Raw genomic sequence first — 12,864 nt, forward strand, 5'->3', positions numbered from 1 at the left:
ATTGAGTGGAGAATGTTGGTAGATTTGCACGCTATCAATAAAATTGTGGTGCCCTAGTTCCCAGTTGCTCCATATATGACATCACCTTTACTATGGTTCCCCCCTCCGCACAATTTGTTACGGTTGTGGATTCAAAGAATGCATTTTTCAGAATTCTGATACATGAAGACAGTGAGTACCTTTTTGCCTTTTTGCCTTTTTCACTCTTACACATTTTGTAGTTTACCCCAAGGATACACAGAAAGTCCAGATATTTACAGCCAGGCATTAAAAACACAATTGGACCCTTTTACCCCATCTCTAGGCACTGTGATTATTGCAGTACATTGATGAACTACTTATAGCGGCAAATACCAAGGAAGCGTGTGTGGACTGCACCACGCACCTGCTAGAGTTTTTAGCTCCTTTGCGACATAAGGTTTCCCCAAATAAGCTACAATTTTGTCAGCAGCAGGTTACTTATCTAGGTCATTTACTAACTAAAGGAGAGAAAAGATTGCACCTTCAACGAATGTAATGATACTTAACATGCCAGTACCCAGCACACAGCAAGAGGTTAGAAGATTTGTGGAGATGACTTCATTCTGTAGACAATGGATTCTGAACTTTTCTTTGTTAGCCAAGCCCGTACTGGAACTTACTACTAACACTACAGCTGTACCTCTCCCCTGGACTCTGTCTCATCAGGAAAACTTTGAGGCACTTAAGTCCATGCTATATAACTCTCCTGCATTTGGAATACCGGGCTATACTAAACCCTTTTCTCTGTTTGCGCATGAACTAAAAGTGTGCGCCTTGTCCGTACTAACTGAACCACAAGGGGATAAAAATAGGCCATGTGCCTATTTTTCAACTACCCCAGGTCCAATGGCGAAAGGGTTGCCAAATTCCCTAACGCGGGTAGAGGCTACTGTCCTTTCTGTGAAATAAGCAGAAACCATAGTATTTAGACATTCTTTAACTGTTGTAATTCCCCATGCAATAGATATTCTCCTGAACAAGACACAAATGCAACATTTAACTAATGCAGGGCTCACCAGGTATGAGTTGGCCCTGTTTACATCCAACACTACTTTGCAAAGATGTAATACCCTAAACCCTGCCACCTTGTTGCCCCTCCCTTCTGATGACCTTTATGTCTTGCATGATTGTATACTAATAACATACGAGACGAAGAGACGGGTTGATTTGACAGATGTTCCATTAGAAAAGCCTGATGGCATTTTATATGTTGATGTCTCTTGTTTCAGACTGCCCGATGGCTCGTCCACCGCAGCTTATGCCATGATTGAATTAAAAACAGTTGCAGAAACCTGTAAAATAGTTCAACACTCAGCACAATTGGCTACAATTATAGTGCTATGCAGAGCATGTGCGCTCAGCTCTGGACTAGCAGTAAACATTTACACTGTTTGCCAGTATGAATTTGGGGTTGCCCAAAATTTTGGGAGGCCCTGCATGGAACATGGTTTTCATACCTCCCATGGAACCAGAATTCAACATGGTGAACTTATTCACAAAATGCTCAATTCAGTGGCCTTGTCAAACCGTCTTGCCATTAGTAAATGCAGTGCACATAAGAAAATCACTGACCACGTGGTCAAAGGTAATGCGGATGCAATTGTGAAGACAACTGCCCAAACTCCATATTTTCTCACTTATGCTTCCTGTTCACACACAACATACCATCCTCCTTTTGAGAATACACGTGACATAATTGTCAGTATCCAAGCAGAAGCAACCTGTCTGGAATTGAAACAATGGCAGATTGATGCAGGTTGCGAGGATGGGTGATGGCTGGACAGGGTAACAATGGGAGATGGTTGTTTTTGCTGAATAAATATGTACCCATGATGATATCAGTCGCCCAGGGAGCGGCTTACATAGGGGCAGATGGTATGATTAAATGATTAACCACACCGCAGAAGGAGCGGCAAGGGTGATTTTTCAGTCCCCCTGATTTACCATTTGAAACCCTACAAATGGACTTCATAGAGTTGCCTCCTTGTCAGAAGTACACGTATGTTTTAGTAATTGGGCCTCATTACAAGTTCAGCTGTAGCCTTGCGGGTAAAACCGTCAGGCTGCTGTCGAACTTGCGAATTTTTCCAGCGCCTGGCAATGGGGAAATACAGGGCCATTGCAACCCTGGCGGACTCTGTATTTCCCCATTGCCAGGCGCCGAAATGCATTACTTCCCATTCCCATTGAGTCCTATAGGGCTCAATGGGAATGGGGAGTTTGGATGCACCGGCACCATTCGTGAATGGTGCCGGTGCACCCGACATGGTCTGCTAGTGGGTGCCGTTCCGCCTGCCAGGTCAGACCTGGCAGGCAAAAAGGCACCCGCGAGCAGACCTCCTAGTTTGTCGGTCTGGTAACAACGGTACCGGCAAGCTTACCCTTGTTACCAGACTGGCAAACTTATAATGAGGCCCTTTGTCTGTATGTTCAGTACATGGGTAGGTACATTTCCCTTGAGAGATAACACTGCACTGAGTTCAGCCAAAACACTTGTCAAAGAATATTTTCCAAGATATGGTTTCCCTGCTCAATATAGAGCGAAAATGGGGTTCATTTTGTAAATAAAACAATGGACTAGGTAGGTCAGGCATTGGGGATAAGACAAAGGTTTCATGCAATATATCACGCACAGGCGGCAGGTTTAGTAAAATGTGGTAATGCCACACTAAAAAATAAACTAAGTTTGTGCAAGTAGCAATTTACGATTCATGGCTGCCTTAGCTTTAGCTTTATTCTCTATGATAACTGTTGCACATTCTGGAGTGGGTTTGTCCCCCTATGAGTCTTGTTATGGGCCGCCCAGCCAATGTGTGGTGCTTGGCTCACTCAAAGAAACTGTCTGATGTGCCCTATCCTATGCTGATTGACTATTGTAAAGAGCTTACTAAAGCATTGTCCATTAGTCATAAACAGGTGAAAGACTGTCTATCCAGCCATTGGTGGGTCAGGGTCACTCTATCTTGTCTGGCGACTGGGTGCTGACTAAGAACTTTCAACGTACCTCTGGTCTGCAACCTAGGTGGAAAGGGCCGATGCAGGTGCTCCTGGCAACACAAATGGCAGTCAGGTGTGACGGACACATAAACTGGATTCATGGCAGCCATGTGAAGAAAGCACCTCTATCCTTCCTGCCACACGAACAGCCTAAGGGCAGCTGTGTTGCTCCACCACTTGTCTTTTCTTCTGCAGAAACATCTGCTGGGATAAAGGAACTTGGATTGTTTTCTCCAACTATAGTGTGTCTCAAAGACATTGTAGAACCAACAGAGGGTCCACGCTATAATCTGAGACCAAGACAACTTTAATGAAACTGCCAAATAACAATCTGAATACTCTCAGGAGAGAGAAGTTACCCCGGTGGTCAAGACCTCCATATTTAAAGGACTACCTGGGGGTGAGGCATTTTGGACACTACAAAAATATATTTGCCACCTCCACAAATATACTGACCATGCCGCTCCATTATTTTCCTCACGACAAAAGACAATTGCCCTACAAATATCAAGTATCACACATTAACAGGAAACGGTATCATTTGAGATTGTGTTTTCTGTTTTTATGTTTTTGGATCCTGCATTTGTGTATTTTGTGATATGTAGTTGCCCATTTCGATAAAACCTACACTTGTACCCTTTCCTAATGTTACTATGGCAACTTTACACCCTGACCAGCATTATCACTGTGAATTAATTAGCAGAAATGTGTTTCTTACCCTTATCCATAATACACACAAGACGGTTCAACACAGCAATTGCTATGTATGATTACATTTTCCTGCCTTTGTAGAGGAAGGGCTCCCACTGCAACCATTGCCCCTCCTGCTCTTTGCTTTATGTTATGCTTTACACCATGGCTATATTTCATATAGAATGTATAACTATATTTAAAGAATTAGCCAAGGGAATAGCTAATATCCGCTATACCTTCCGTTCTTCCTCCTCCTCTTTGCATGCTCAGTTAAAACAGCAGGTGCTGCGCAAAGGAGCCTGTGATTTGTTATTCTCCCAAATGCTACTTTCCCTTTGTTGGATGTGTTTAATCCCTTTTCCTCCCAGGCTGGCCTTATGATTGTGGCAGCCCCGTTCTACCTATTGCACTGCTATTGGATAATAACCCTCATTCATTTTCAATCCCTTCCCTGCATCTCCAGGGGCCCAACATAACGGGGGCTGTTTGTATTGAGAAAAATTGTTCTAAATTTCTAGGATATAGCGCCAACTGCAACATGACTCTCACCATTCCTAGAGATGACACTGGTGTCCCCTTTTATGTTGGTGACTCACTGTATTTCATTTGTGGGCTTAACGCTTACACTTGGCTACCTCCACATTGGAGTCACCATTGCCATTTAGGATTTGTATTTCCAGCCATATCTATTATATCCCCTATTGTTGACAACCCCAAAAGGCATTGCAGAACTGTTATTCAGGACGATAATGGTGCACACATATTTGGCGATCTCATTAAAGCAAACATCCTCTCGTCTGGCCCTGCCATAAACTATAAGGATATCCGTCGCCGGGCGAGATTGTTAGAAGCAGCTATTAATGACACCACTGAAATATTGAGTAATATCTATTTATTTAATGTGTTATAGTTTAAAAATAAACTTTACACATATAACATGATATAATACAGATGATACAAGTATTACCTCATAGATATAATAAAAGCAAAGTAGACAATCACACTATTGACCAATATTGAGTATTATCACTGTACAATTACAAGTGGCATGCCTTGTGGCCTTGCAAAATAGGTTGGTTTTAGATACAATACTTGCAGAAAAGGAAGGTGTATGCAAAATCCTTGAGGTAAATTGCTCTGTCTATGTGCCTGACACCTCAACTTCTGTTCACAAAGCAATAACAAAGCTGCATGATATTGCTGAACAAGCCCATGTGCCCACTGGCACATGACATGGTATGATATGAAATTCGCATTTATCACACACCTATACACAACTGTTTCAAGTGTTTCATGGGACCTTACTAGCTTCTTTTGGTCCATCATCAGCTCTTTTGGCTGGATAATTGGTGCATTCCTAATGATCGTTCTCTTATTTTTCTTAGTGGCCCCTTTTCTTCTACATTATCTACCTGTTTTCTACCAGGCACTTAGCCAGTTGTTCAAACCTCCTGTTTCATCTGTATCGATTAGTAATGCATTGATAATGCAAGATGTAGCAATACAAGAAATAATGGCTATTGACATTAGCTCTGAGTCTCCTTTCCCTTCCCAACCTGTATATCGGAATTCGTGTTTATAGGATACCACATATAGTAGAAATGATGCTCAAAGGGCCTTTTGTGGAAATATACGTTACATTAACACAAGTTTTCCTCATAGTTAAAATGTCACGCGACAGTTATTGCCTGTGGTCCACTAAACAGCGAAATCCCAAACCGATCTTCGTCTGTCAAACTGCAGGAACTACTTTTTCCCATTGAAAGGCCAGCAAGCTAGGAAATAGCCAGCAAGCTAGGAAATAGCACAAAAACTCAGCTTGAGCTCAGGCTACGGCTAGAAAAGAACACATGTCAAGCCTCCCCCTGCAAGTCTATTTGTATTTCACTATAATTATTCATCGAAACTGTTTTCACTATGTCAGTGAATTACCTTTCAAGAACCTTGTGTAATTTACAAGTTATGTTAATGCAACTGAAAAATAATCATATTTAAGGAACTAAAGACTTCAATTAAGTCATAGAGCCGTAGCCAAACATATGTTGTTGCCTCTCTCCTTTCGAGTGCTTTGTTTGATGCAAAATAAATGTATCTATGTGACCATATTATTCTGTGAAGGAGTCTCATTCTTTGTTTCTTTTCCAGGTGGGAGAACCCTTAGGGATGGGGCTCAGAGCCTTACTCCAATGTGCACCTTTTGACACTGAAATAGTCTCTTTATCATTCTTCATCATTGTGCCTCTTTCCTCTCTTCGCCCCCTCCAACTACTGCAGAATAGGACGGACTGCAAGACTTATCCTTGGCCACAAGCCCAGAGACTGCATCGCTCCATCTCTAATATCTCCCACTGGCTCCTGATGCTTGCAAGTATCAAATTCAAGACCCTCTGCCTCATCCACAAGGCTTTCCGAGGTCTGGGACCCTGCTACAGTCAGCTCTCTCTCACTAAATATCTCCCGCCTAGAGCATTTCGGTCCTCTACCTATCTGCAGATCTGACGTTTCTCCAAGCAGAGAGTGGGGGCTAGATCTCTATCTTTGGCAGGAGCTTCCCTCTGGAATGGCCTCCCTGCCTCTCGCAGACCTGAGCCTTATCTCCTTTAGTTCTGCAAGCAGCTGTGCTTTTCTCTACTTCCTTCCCTCTCACCCTCCCTTGGTAGTTCCCCCATCGCTCTGCTCTGATTGGTGGCCTGGTCCCTCACAAGTCTTACAGGGCACCAGATCCCTCCTTGCCCAGTCTATCTCAGCCCCTACCCAACCTCGCACTGCACCTCTGGGCCCCCTTCGTGGCCAGCTTGGAGGGTTGGGATCCCCTCCTGAGTCCAGTCCACCCTCTTCCCCACACCTGATGGTGGTCCCTGGCACTTGTGCTCCTGGGCTCCCCCAAGCACTTGCCCAACTCTGGGCCCTCCTTCCCCCCGCCCCACCACCGTCTAACACCCTGCACGTCTTGCTGATGCACTTGAACTATCCTATTGTCACAAGGCCTAGTAGGACCATACCTGTTTTATTCACCTTGTCCCCCCGTTTTTTGTCTTGTGGCACCTGGAAACACACTGTGCATGGGTGCATTATAAATATGCTATAAATAAAATCAATACATATATTTAAAAAATGTATGTATATATATATATTCAATGAAAAAAACTTTACTTAAAAAACAGTTAAGGTGAGAAACAAAGCCCTTGAAATTCAACTAAAGCCACATTAACTTCGTGGCCAGCTGTTGCACAGCCTATGACCACAATGAAGCGATATCACAGATGATATCACTGGTAACACCACTAATTACATTGTCTATGACATCACTATTGGCATCACTGATGGCATCACTGGTGACATCACCAATAACATCTTATATGACATCAATGATAATTTAACTAATGGCATCAGACATAAGATCACTCTAGGTATTTGCACATATTTAGACAACCCTTTTGTTTCTACATATGTCATATTAGCATTTTAGAATAGTTCATAGCAATGAGTACATTGTTTAAAACAGTAAACAGCTCCGCATGGTTCATATCACTACTTGCAAAGCTTTCCTTTGTAGTACTTTTTTAAAAGATATCTGAATATGGCTTTCCGCCCTCCTGGCAGGGCATGAAAGCCATTCGCACCCCGGGGTTCATCTGTGGTGTGAATGGTTTTCACAATTTTTCATCAGGAGTTCCGCACTGCTTGCGCAGCCGATCTCCCGATAAAAAACAACAACACAAAAGTTGGCTGCCTCCATATAGTAAAGGGGCTAAGTCCCTTTTCCGTGTCTATGGTAGTGGCAAGACGGGGCCGGAGCATTGTGCCAGTCCCGTGGGTAAGTGGAGGGTGTGGGGGGGGACCGGGTCATTTTGGAGGTGGGGAGGCAACAGGGAGAAGGAGAAGCTCCCTGTTGCCTCCCCGCATTGAAAAAAAAAAACAACACCTGGGGAAAGGCCTCAGGTGGCTGGGACAGTGGGCGGGGATTGTGTATTATCGCCCACTGTTCCAGCGATCTGATTGGCTGAGCATCCATCCGCGAGTGGACATTATAAATATGTAATATTTTACAAATATGTTTGGAATGTTCCTGTTTGTGCCAAATATATGTAAGACATGTTCACTATAATATAATAAGTATATAACATATGTAAATACTGATTATTGTAAGACAAATGTGTACATGTCTCATTTTCTAAATGGCATGAGAAGTGATTTAAAACAAGGAATAACTGTGTAGATGTATATTTCTTTAAGTGTGTATTTTGTTAATGATTAACATGGTAACACTGAAATAAAACACATAGGGCCTCATTACGAGAATGGAGGTAGCCATGGAGCTATTAGCTCCATGGCTACCTCCGTTCCGGGCTCCATTACCGGGTTCCTGCAATGGGGACTTACCGGGTTACTCCGACATAGGAGGACCTGGTAATTCCTCCTTGCAGGAACCCATCCCCATTCCCATTGAGCCCCCATAGGGCTCAATGGGAATGGGGAGGGAGGTAATAACATGCAGATTACATCTGGCCCGTTATTGTCTCCCTCTTCCCCTCGCGGGACCCGGAAAGCATGCCTGGTTTTACCAGGCTTGCGATCCGGGTCCCGCGATGGGAAGCTCATAATCGGCTCTCCCGGAATGAAGGGGCACGATCCCGTGCCGGCCCCCTTCATTCTGGGAGCGCCAGCCTTATAATGAGGCCCATACTGTACAAAGTATGAGTAATCCTTAAATAGTATAAACATTTTTTAATACATCGGGCCTCATTATAGGTGTGCCGGTCTGGAAACAATGGTGCCGGGAAGCTTACCGGGAAGTCAGGTGCCGGCAGGGTAACCACCGGACCCGTAATGAGGCCCATTAACTTTTGTGTTTGTCATAGAAGATGCCATTAGTGATGTCACCAGTGATGTCATCAGTGGTGTCATCTGTGATGTCATCATTGTGGTCACAGGCTGCACAACAGGGGGAGTAAAGTTAAGGTGCCTTTAGCTGAATTTCAGGGGTTTTGTTGCATTAAGTTTCTCACCTTAACTGTTCTTTAACTAAACATTTTTCCATGAATTTAGAGTTTTTTTAATTCCATAGTTTTTTTCCGCGCCATTGCCCATGGCCTTTGGCCATGAACACTTTGTTTTTGAAAACACAAACGGGTCGCTCCCACTGCATATTTGAAAACACAAACATGCCACTAGCTATGGCCTTTGCCCATGTCCAATGGGTACAGCCGAACACAAACAAGCCATTAGCCAAGGCCTTCAGCCATGCCCACTTTATTTTTTAAAACTTCAATAGGCCACTAGCCCTGGTTTTCAGCCGTGTCCACTGTATATTGCCAATGTCCGATCAGCTGTCACCTATGCAGCAGACATCGCCAACCTCATCACTACTGCGAGAAACCTGTGGGTATTCTCCCAAGTAAACCTTGAGAATCCCTTATTCAGGTAACCAGTGAAAGGCTGATACTCTCTGATCCACCGCTGGGGGTAGGCGAGCAAGGGAGGATCTCCTGGGTAGGGCAACCCGGGATTATGTTACGGCGAATACCCCAGGTAAGATGCAGTACTATACCAGGGGGGAAGGTGAGAAGGACAAAGTCCCTGAGGCCTTTGTAGGTTGTTCTACATCTAGCTCCCTTCCACCCAAAGAATCTCCCTTAGCTGTATCCAACGAGCCCTCCACATTTGATACATCTCCTAGAGGCCCAAACCCTATTGCATTCAGAGATCACATCTCCCAGAATCCCTGCTTTCCTGTTTCCTACCTGAACACTCCCAATCATTGCTCTCTACATCTTCCTGGTTATTTTTTTCCAAACTCCCAATCTGCCGTGACAGAACACTACCATTCCCACAGTCCCCCCTTTTCTTTAAACCAGCCCTAAAAATCGTACCTTCGCAACACAAACACTTTCTCACACCTTGACAGACTAACACCAAAGCCACCTGACATTTCCCAACACAAGGGTCAGGCAGAGTCAGGCATTTGACAGTAACCACGGACACCAACGACCCTTTACTTTCCCACCAGGAATAAAAGGCAGAGCACGAGAGCATACTACAAGCAAGGGCAAGCGCACGCGCACGCAGCTGTACTGAACTGGCAGTTCAAACGGAGGAGAAAGGCGGCAAGACCTGGAGGTACGACGAAGGGGGAACTGCCCTTGCCCTTTTCAACTCAGACTTGCAAAGCCTCTGAAATGGAGTTCATAAGACCGGGAGTCACAGCTGGCGTGTGGAGGAACAGATGTCACTGGTGCCCGGGTACCTCCCGCATTGATAACACAGGCGGGGAGGCACGCTGGCTACCGTGGTACTGTCCTTGACTCCAGAAGTAAGACAAGCCAACAGATTCAATCAGCCGGTGAGTCGGAGGAAGCTGATAGCAAACCAAACTGTGTTGAGCCCCAGGTTTTAAGTGGCAACATTATATGAATGCAGGGAATTTGAGAAGAAAGAACTTGTGTGTGTGTTTGAACCTTTGGGAAAAGCCCAGACAAGGGCCAGTTGCAGAGTGGTCAGGCGCTGCAGGAGTGCTCATTCAAAGCACTCTCAATCGCCCCCTTTGTCTGCTGAAAACTGTAAGTACCAGAAGGCTCTAGGAAAGGACGGCATGTGAAGTCAGAGTGGTCCTACAAGGTCTTGTCAAATCCCTTGTACAATCGAAAGTCTCTGACCCATTGCTGAGAGAAAGCTAGGGGAAGGGAACCCGGCTTTCTGATAAGATCGTTAAATGTGGAAAAAGGCAAGTGTGAACCCGACAGAGGGATGCCAAAAGAAAGCTAGCTTTCTCATAAAAATTAGCAAATCATGAACTGTGTTAGAAATTTATGAACTGTGTTAAAGATGGTTATGTGAACCCAAAAGAGGGATGCCAAGGGGAACATTTCTGAAAGTAAATCCTGCATTGAGATAAAGTAGAGTGAACTGTATATGTGGCAAACGTGAACCCACCTGAGGGATGCCTACGAGTTGGGGTGAAGAGTAATACACCCGGGAACAGTGTGTCGATGAAAGTGAACCCGGTTGAGGGTTGTCCAAAGTGTTGTTTGTTTAAAAAGACATTAAAGCTCCTGAATGTTATGAGTGATATTTGAAATGCCGTAGTCAACCCGACGGAGGGAGGCCCATTTTGTGAAGAGGATCTGAGCCCAGCGGAAGGAGGTTCCAGGAGCAAAGAGCCATCACCCAAAGGTGCAAGACCACTGAAGGAAATTTTGGTTGTTTGTTGTTTTGATCCAGCAAGCCTTCTCAGGCAGGAGACTTTGAGGAAATAGACTTGACCCATGAAGGTTCTGGTAATGGGAAATAGGCTTGTGAACCTCGTGCTGGGGAGGCCCAGGAGTGTGCTGTGCTCAGGAGTTCCACGGGGAAGGGAGATCCCGTCATACCATCCTGACTTATAATTTTGTGAACACTTCTTTCTTTTCTGGTCAACATTATCCCACACTCTTTTTGTAATTTAGTGGTAAGGATGGGCAATAGTTGATTTTCTGTTTATAATTTGGGCCCTTTTTATTTGACAATATACTAATAGAACTGCCTTATTATTATTTGATTGCCGTAGCTTGCTCCCATCTTAGCTTTAGGTTTAGATTAGGCGTTTTTTCTCACAAATGCGTACAGTTTAATAAACACGGTTGAACTGTGATCACTTGTTTCTGTCTTTTCTGTGGCCACCACGAGGTCTTTACACTACACACAACCTTGATGCCAACTTCATCACCGAGACCAGGCTGACACTCACCCCTTCTCACATCCTAGCTGCCCTTGTCCCTTGTGGCTACAGCATCCAACACAGAGACCGGCCAAACAAGACAGGCAGAGGCCTTGCAGTCGTGGCCCTGCACCAGACACACAAGAAAGATAACATCCTCAACCTAATCATCAACACACTGTCTTCCCTCTGCTAGAGATCTTCTTTCCCACTTGACTGGTCTGACCATCTAGTCATGCCTTTCAACATCCTGCACACCACCCCAGTCAAGCACTCCCATGAGAAACCCATCACACAAACATTCAATTCCTTCAAGAACTTCCCGGTGGAAGCCCTCACGGAAGACCTTGTCAACCTCCACCTTACATGGAACGAACACCCCAACCGAACTGCAACTCTCTACTAGAAGCACTGAACTCTGACCTTTCAGCCTTCACCGACCAGCAAATGCGCTGAAACAACACACCTGCAAACTAGAACTGTCAACACTCTGGTACATACAAGAATTTAACATCAGCAAAAGAGTAATCAGGAAATAAGAGGGCTGCAGTAACCATCTCAAGAGAATGCATGCATGAAATACAGAGTGTTGTGTAATTGAACCTACCTTATTAGTGGTACGTATTGTGATTAATAAACAAGCCAGAGAAAAGACTCTGGTTGCTGATTCTATTCCAGTGACCTTTATCTGAGTGAACCTGAGGTGCAGGCACTGTACCCTTTATGATTGTTTAATTCTATCCTAAAAACAGGGCCGAAACCAGCAACATGGAAAAGTTCAGAGAAAGTGCCAATTTATGAAAAAGTGACCCTGGCATACCAGGGAATTATTGTCCTATCTCGCTGCTTGAAGCCAATAGCGAAATATTTGGGAAAATATTGTAAAAATAACTGGAAAATTGGAAATCTGATACTAATGCACTGAATCACTTGATGGATGGATTTTCTAAAGGAATCAGTGCAGTAGATCAGTTGTTCAGACTTGTACTCATTCTGAATTAATGTGCCACCATAGAAGGGGACAAATATTACTCAGATATTCTTAAGGTCACTTTTGATAGCATCCCAAGAAGTGAATTTTGGCGTTCTTTAAATGAAAATAACTGTCCTCTTCAACTCCTGAGAGCAATTATGGATCTTTGTAACAACACAATGGCTTTGGTCATGTGGAGCCCAGGTGGGGAGCCCACCAAGTCTTTCCCTGTGAAGTATGGCGTTAGGAGGGGATGCATACTGATCCCCACTCTTTTTGCTTTTTATTGTGGGGTCACACAACTATCAGCAAGCATTTGTGATGCCCCTTCCTTGCGAGGTGAGATAATCAGCATGCTAATGCTTGCTGATGATCTGATGCTGATCTTTAGAACACCATCGGTCCTTTTTGCCCTTATAGGGGAGTTTGTTAACTAATGTGATTGGCATGGTCTTGAAATTAATAAAGATAAAACAAATACGAT

At 44.3% G+C, this 12,864-nt stretch overlaps 1 long non-coding RNA gene across 1 annotated transcript in view; it reads right to left on the reverse strand.

The window, feature by feature from the left end:
- LOC138504517 (uncharacterized) overlaps positions 1–12,864 on the reverse strand; it is a 510,474-nt gene that overhangs the window by 91,450 nt on the left and 406,160 nt on the right. The window lies entirely within an intron of this gene.

Source organism: Ambystoma mexicanum, chromosome 11 (genome assembly GCF_040938575.1).
Source record: "Ambystoma mexicanum isolate Mex_15411 chromosome 11, UKY_AmexF1_1, whole genome shotgun sequence".
Classification (NCBI taxonomy): domain Eukaryota; kingdom Metazoa; phylum Chordata; class Amphibia; order Caudata; family Ambystomatidae; genus Ambystoma; species Ambystoma mexicanum.